The 6,834-nt window shown below is 42.0% G+C and overlaps 1 long non-coding RNA gene across 1 annotated transcript; it reads right to left on the bottom strand.

Annotated features, from left to right (window-relative positions):
- Positions 1–985: 985 nt before the first annotated feature.
- LOC120977141 lies at positions 986–6,061 on the bottom strand. Its single transcript, XR_005773833.1, has 3 exons — positions 6,051–6,061; positions 1,427–1,431; positions 986–1,102 (listed from the first exon to the last, which is right to left on the bottom strand). It is a non-coding gene; the product is annotated as an uncharacterized LOC120977141 (long non-coding RNA).
- Positions 6,062–6,834: the final 773 nt, after the last annotated feature.

Below are 6,834 nucleotides of genomic sequence, written 5' to 3'. Positions count from 1 at the left end.
AGTTATTCGGAAGATGGCCATCGAAGGTCCTTGGCCCCTTCCAAGGAGGGACTTTCTACATCAGGGTCCAATTTTTCATCCGGACCCGGACTTTCTAAATTTGACAGCCTGGATCCTGAAGCCCAAATCCTGAAATTCCAGGGTCTTTCGGATCCGGTGATTTCTACTCTAAAGGCCTCCAGGAAGAAGGTTACCTTCGCCATTTATATGAAGATCTGGAAGACATTTTGTTCTTGGTCGGGATCTTCCTCTCCTAATAAATCCGCTCCCAATATACAATTGATTCTGGATTTCTTACAAAATGGCTTCGATATAGGTTTAAGACCTTCTACCCTCAGAGTTCAAGTATCCGCTTTAAGTTGTTTCTATGACACTGAATTAGCAAATCATAAATGGATTTATGAGAGCGGTTACCAGAATAAGTCCAACGTTAAAATCTCGCATTCCTACCTGGGACTTAAATATAGTTCTCACAGAATTATCACGTCCCCCCTTCGAACCATTGAGTGACTGCTCTCTAAAGCTAAAATCGTTCAAAACTGCTTTCCTAGTGGCCATCACTACTGCCTGAAGAATTAGCGAACTACAGGCGTTATCCATGAGGGAACCTTATCTGCAAGTCAAAAATGATAGAATAATCCTGAAGCTAGATCCAGAGTTCATGCCAAAAGTAGTGTCTAAATTCCACAAGGATCAGGAAATTATGCTCCCCTCTTTCTATGATAACCCTTCCATTCCCTAGATGTCAGATGAGTGGTACTTGACTACATAGACTCTACAAAAGAGATTAGGAGATCTGACTGTCTCTTTGTTTAATTCGGGGGCAAAAACAGAGGGCAGAAAATTTCCAGAACCTCAATCGCTAGATGGATTAAAAATACTATTTCAAAATGTTATACTATTCAGAATCTATCTTGTCCAGATAATCTGAAGCCTCACTCTACCAGAGCGATGTCTTCCTCCCGAGTGGAGAGAGCGGGTGTTTCCCTAAAAGAAATTTGTAAAGCCGCTACTTGGTCTAGTATCCATACCTTCATTAAGCACTATAGACTAGACCTTTTCGAAAAATCAGACATGTCTTTTGGACAAAAAGTCCTTCAGGCTGTTACCCCCTCACTTGATCATATTTTGTATATCTCCTTGTGTTGCCGTCATGGTGATGCTATTTCCCTCCCATTATATTTCTTTTCCTTGTTTTTTGGGATTTCTATGAAGTAATATCTTCCCTTCTGTTTGGTTTGAATTCCGATAATATAAAATCACTTGTTTTCCACCACCTTTCTACTCTTGTATTTTGGAACCACTGGTGTTGGTGGTGGGAGGGGGTATTTAAACCTTTCTCTGCTTCCTGCCCTTACAGAGGTCAGGTCTCAATCTCCTTGTGTTGCCATGGGCGATCTCATGGAAAAGAATTTCCGGTGAGTACGAATTCTGGTTTTTATGTCATGACAAACATTGTGTCATGCTCTATTATATTCCTTATGCATGGCATTGTTTTCCTCAAAGCATTGAACCACACACTAAAGCCTCATTCACACATCAGTGCTTGGTCAGTGATTTCCATCAGCGATTTGTGAGCCAAACCAGGATTGTTGCCTCCACAGACATACGCTATAAGGGAAAGATATGCACCTGTTCTGTGTTTAGAGCCGCAGCTGGTTTTGGCTCAAAATCACTGATGGAAATCACTGACCGAACCCTGACTGTGTGAATGAGGCATAAGGAGTTACATGTCCATGTGCATTGCTGTCAGCGCTACAGAGTGCAGAGGGACCATGAGTAGGTTCACTGAATCATTAATTAGCTGACACACTAAAGTAGAGCTAAGGCTCATTGTTTTATAACGTAATTCACTGTGTTAAATTATAACACTCATATTTAGCTTTTTTTTTTCTTGCAGTACTGCATCATGGACCACCCAAGCTGCATGTTGCTCAAGACCTGAAACAATGTGGGATTGGTCTTCTAGACTGCAACCAAAAAGAATCACACACTGGAAAAGGTGGGAGGAAAAGATTTTCATAAGTTGCATCCTCAGTGTTAGGAGAGCAGGACGGTCTCACTGAATACTGGGCACTTGTTGGTTTGGGGTTCAATGCTAAGATACAGGAATAACCTCCTAACAGGCACGTTAAAATTGGAAAAACCTTCCAGAAATGTCACTTTTTTTATTGTAGATTTTTAATGGGTGTCTGCAGTAAATCTTGTTGGCGCACAACTTAGGGGACATTATTGCATTTTTAACCCCTTAGTGACATCATTAATTTTAGCCTTAAGAACCAATAATGTTTTCCCCCTTTGTGTTCTAGCAGTCATAACTTAAAAAAAAAATTCTTCTACATTTTTATTTTATTTTGCGGGATTGGTTATAGGTTTTTTTAGGAAGCATTTTGGGGTATATAATGTGTATTAAATAAATTGTATTTTATTTTTAGGAGGAAAGATTAAAAAACAGCAATTTTTACATTATTTTGTGGTAGTTGTTTACGGCGTTCACTGTGTGGTAAAAATAACAATTTCATTATGTGGGTCACTACATTGATGATAATACCACATTTCTATATATTTTTGCAGTTTTTTTTCTCTTCATGCAGCCTGTCAGCTATGTAACTGCTCTCTCTCCTCCTCTACACTGAAGGGGAGCACTGCTTTAACTGCTCATATATCTGGTTTGGTACCAGCTAGAGATACTGTATGGGCTTTGCATTGTTTGAAAGCTGACAAAGCTTTCAGACAACACCAAAAATTACAGGAATTTGTGAAGTACAGGGGTAGATTTCACTGATAGAAATTGGGATGCTTTGAATGTAGCTGAAAATGAAAGTAAAAGTAAAAGTAGGTTTTACCCGCGATTATTCCCGACGTTATTTCTAACAGTATCCAATATGTGAGAGAGAATCTAAATCGCACATTCTCATTACTATGCTTTTGATACAACAACTGTTTTAAATTTAAGCAAGATAAACAATGGCTATACAGCACTATTATCATAAATTTGCTATGCACTATTAGGAGGCATTAGTATACAGTTTGATCAAAGAGCATAGGCCCACTTACCACGACAAGGTTGCCTCCTTTCAAGTGGGGACCTACTCTAACTATGGCGCGGCGCAGTGCGGCGACCATCGCGCCCCCACACCGCTCCAGCAGGCAATGGGACCCAGTAGCCACACAGCACCAACTGTGCAGAAAAGCCACCAAGGCCCTGGGTCCCATCACTCCACCAGCACAGCACAAAAGCAGCGACGGCCACCGTCCAGAACCGCATGTGAACTGGTGCAAAGAGCTCACCTGTTCACAGCCTCTCAGGAACACCAACTGAGATTTGGTAGGAATTTTAAACCCTATGCAGACTTCTGCAGATTAAAAGCACTTGAGCCGAATGGGGAGGAGTGCTGATCCAGAGAGGGGGAAAAGCAAAGTCTATACAAAGTATCCAATGTGTGAGAGAGAATCTAAATCGCACATTCTCATTACTATGCTTTTGATACAACAACTGTTTTAAATTTAAGCAAGATAAACAATGGCTATACAGCACTATTATCATAAATTTGCTATGCACTATTAGAAGGCATTTAGTATACAGTTTGATCAAAGAGCATAGGCCCACTTACCACGACAAGGTCGCCTCCTTTCAAGTGGGGACCTACTCTAACTATGGCGCGGCGCAGTGCGGCGACCATCGCGCCCCCACACCGCTCCAGCAGGCAATGGGACCCAGTAGCCACACAGCACCAACTGTGCAGAAAAGCCACCAAGGCCCTGGGTCCCATTACTCCACCAGCACGGCACAAAAGCAGCGACGGCCACCGTCTAGCACCGCATGTGAACTGGTGCAAAGATTATATTATTATATTATTTCTAACAGTGATTTCTCCTCTAGTGCAATTCAAATGATCACAGCACACATCTATTTACTAGCTTGCTCTGGGTGCTCGCCTAGGTTGGTTCCCAGCTCTACCTCAGGAACACTTGCTCCAATATAGGTATAAAATTAGACAGCACTCCAAAATTGAAGGCGAAATAGTCAGTGATTTTATTCAGCCGGACATAATGGTATATAGTAAATTCAGGCAACGTTTTGGGCTATATGTAGCCCTTCATCAGGCCTTGTGTATAAGCACAATCATGTGGATGCCGGTGCCGGTGTCCACATGATTATGCTTATACACAAGACCTGATGAAGGGCTGAATAAAAATCACAATTTCACCTTCAATTTTGGAGTGCTGTCTATATATATATAATCTATAGTGATTTCTCCTATGATACCTGGACTTTAGCTGTCATTTAGCCTGAAATGTCAGCTTTCAAACAAGACCAATTGCATGTTTCTAGCTGCTACCATTCAGGAGATAGCAGCATCTAAAGCAGCCATCCACCCTCCATTTTCTGCCCGAGCTGGGCAGAACAGTTAGCTATTTTTCCCATAGCCGGAGCTGGACTCTGGCAAAACATTTAGGTGGTTAAAGTGCCTCACAGGTCACCTGTTGCTCTTAAGTCACATTGTGGCCATCCTTGCTGTAGAATGAAAAAAATAACATAACTGTCATGGATGGGGAGAGCGTGCACAGCCCTGAGCTCAACTCATACCTCTTTCCCTGCCTACTTGCACGGTCCACCCTAGGCGACGGTGTACAACTGGACGACGTTCCCTAAACTGAGTACTTGCTGGGCCTTAAAGGGAACAATGAAACTAGAGAAAATAATAAACAAAGTGACAGGCAGGACAGAGGAGTAAATACACAAACAATGCAAATATAAGCAGTGGTCAAAATACAGGATGAAAGATACATATAAAAGAGTAAGCAAGGTCAAAACTAGCCAAGGTCAGTACCAGGAGGTCACGTCAGTACAAAGGAATAACCAAAATCACAACAAACACAAGCCGAGGTCCAAATGCCAAGAGGTCAAGTCAATACAGAGGAAACAGCAGAAGCGGGGTCAAGGAAACAGAGCCGAGGTCAAGGTACAATACAAACCAATACAGAGAGCTTGGTAAATGAAAATACCTTATTCACAGGCAACCTGTGGCCAGCAGGCTGCTTGATAAAATAGGCCAGACTGGTGAGTCGCATGACGTTGCCAGCATCACGTGACGCACAGCAGCCCAACTCAGCCGAGCACCAATCATCATTATCGGCGCTCGGCTCTCCTGCAGCTTGCCTGCTGTCATGGAGACGAGGACGCAGGCTACGTCCTTGTCCATCTCTTTGCGCAGGGTGCCAGCGGTGCTGCGAAGGAAGCACATGTCGCCGTCCCTTCGTTACAATAACCTGCTGATGGGCTATTTAAATTAAAGTGACACTGTTACTATCTTTTAGCATAGTTCAAATTGAACCAAGGTCATACTCTACAGGGAGTTTGTCAGTGGCGTACCTACCATATAGGCAGACCACGCAGCTGCTATGGGGCCCGTGGGAAAGAGGGGCCCGAAGTGGAGGAGAGGCCCCGCCCCCTAATTGCTCCTGTTTATCTTTCTAAAGCTAAAGGACCTTTGATGATGTCATCACAGGTCCTGTAAGGGAACTGCACAGTGTAAAGTGTAGTTCCCAGGTTAGAACAGTACATCTGTCAGGACCTGTGATGACATCATCTTCAACATCACAGGTCCTGCAGAATCTAGCAAAGGAACTGCACCAAAAATGGTGTAGTTCCTAGGTTTCAAAGGTATATCTGCCAGGACCTGTGATGACATCATCACAGGTCCTTCAACCCCTAACAGCAAGTATTAGAAGTTCACAAGCAGCTCTGCATTGATCCATACAGACTGGAATGGCGAGGTAAGAGGAGGTCCTCCACTTTTCATCATTTACCCCCCCTCTATGCCCTGTTTTTACTCATTGCTCACTCATGTATAATACTTCAGACAATTACAGTGACCACCACCTCATGTATCTCACACACACAGTGACCATAATGTATAACTGACCACATATTTCTGTAAACTCTGCATCTACAGTATTATACCTTGTATGTCTCACATCAATACACTGCTCTGTGTGTATATATATATATATATATATATATATATATACACACACATACATACACAGCATATATTACACAGTATTATACATGCAATATGTACAGATATATAGTATATACCGCAGTGCACTGATATGTGAGGTACAAGGTATAATAGATGCAGTGTGTACAGATATATAGTATATACAGCGGTGTACTGATATGTGAGGTACGAGGTATAATAGATGCAGTGTGTACAGATATATAGTATATACAGCGGTGTACTGATATGTGAGGTACGAGGTGTCACTACACTGCTGTATTTACTATATACCTGTACACACTTCATCTATTATACATCGTACCTCACATATTATACTACTGTATACACTGCATATATTATACCCCGTACCTCACATAACAGTATACTGCTGTATATACTATATATCTTTATACACTGCATATATTATACCCTGTACCTCACATATCAGAACACTAGGGAATATACTATATACCTGTACACACTGCATCTATTATACCTCTTTTGTGTGCCAGGGCTGTTTTGTAATCCCAATCCGGCCCTGATGGCATAAATTATAAAACGCAGCAGCAAGAATAGTTCATGGAACAAAAGGAGGGGCTATAAAAGGGGAATGGGGGCCCAATTTAGATTCCTGCTATGGGGCCCAGTGATTTTTATGTACGCCCCTGGAGTTTGTATGTTCTCCAAGATACTGTTAGGTAAATTTGGAATTTTAATTGTAAGCCCTAATGGGACTGGAACTGAGTGGTGACAATCTTTGTACACTGCTATGGAATATGCAAGCACTATATAAATTAATAAAATAAATCATACAGGGTTTTTACAT

This window comes from Bufo bufo, chromosome 1 (assembly GCF_905171765.1).
Source record: "Bufo bufo chromosome 1, aBufBuf1.1, whole genome shotgun sequence".
NCBI classification, from domain to species: domain Eukaryota; kingdom Metazoa; phylum Chordata; class Amphibia; order Anura; family Bufonidae; genus Bufo; species Bufo bufo.
The sequence above is the reverse complement of the archived record's forward strand: the minus strand, read 5'-3'. Positions and strand labels throughout refer to the sequence as shown.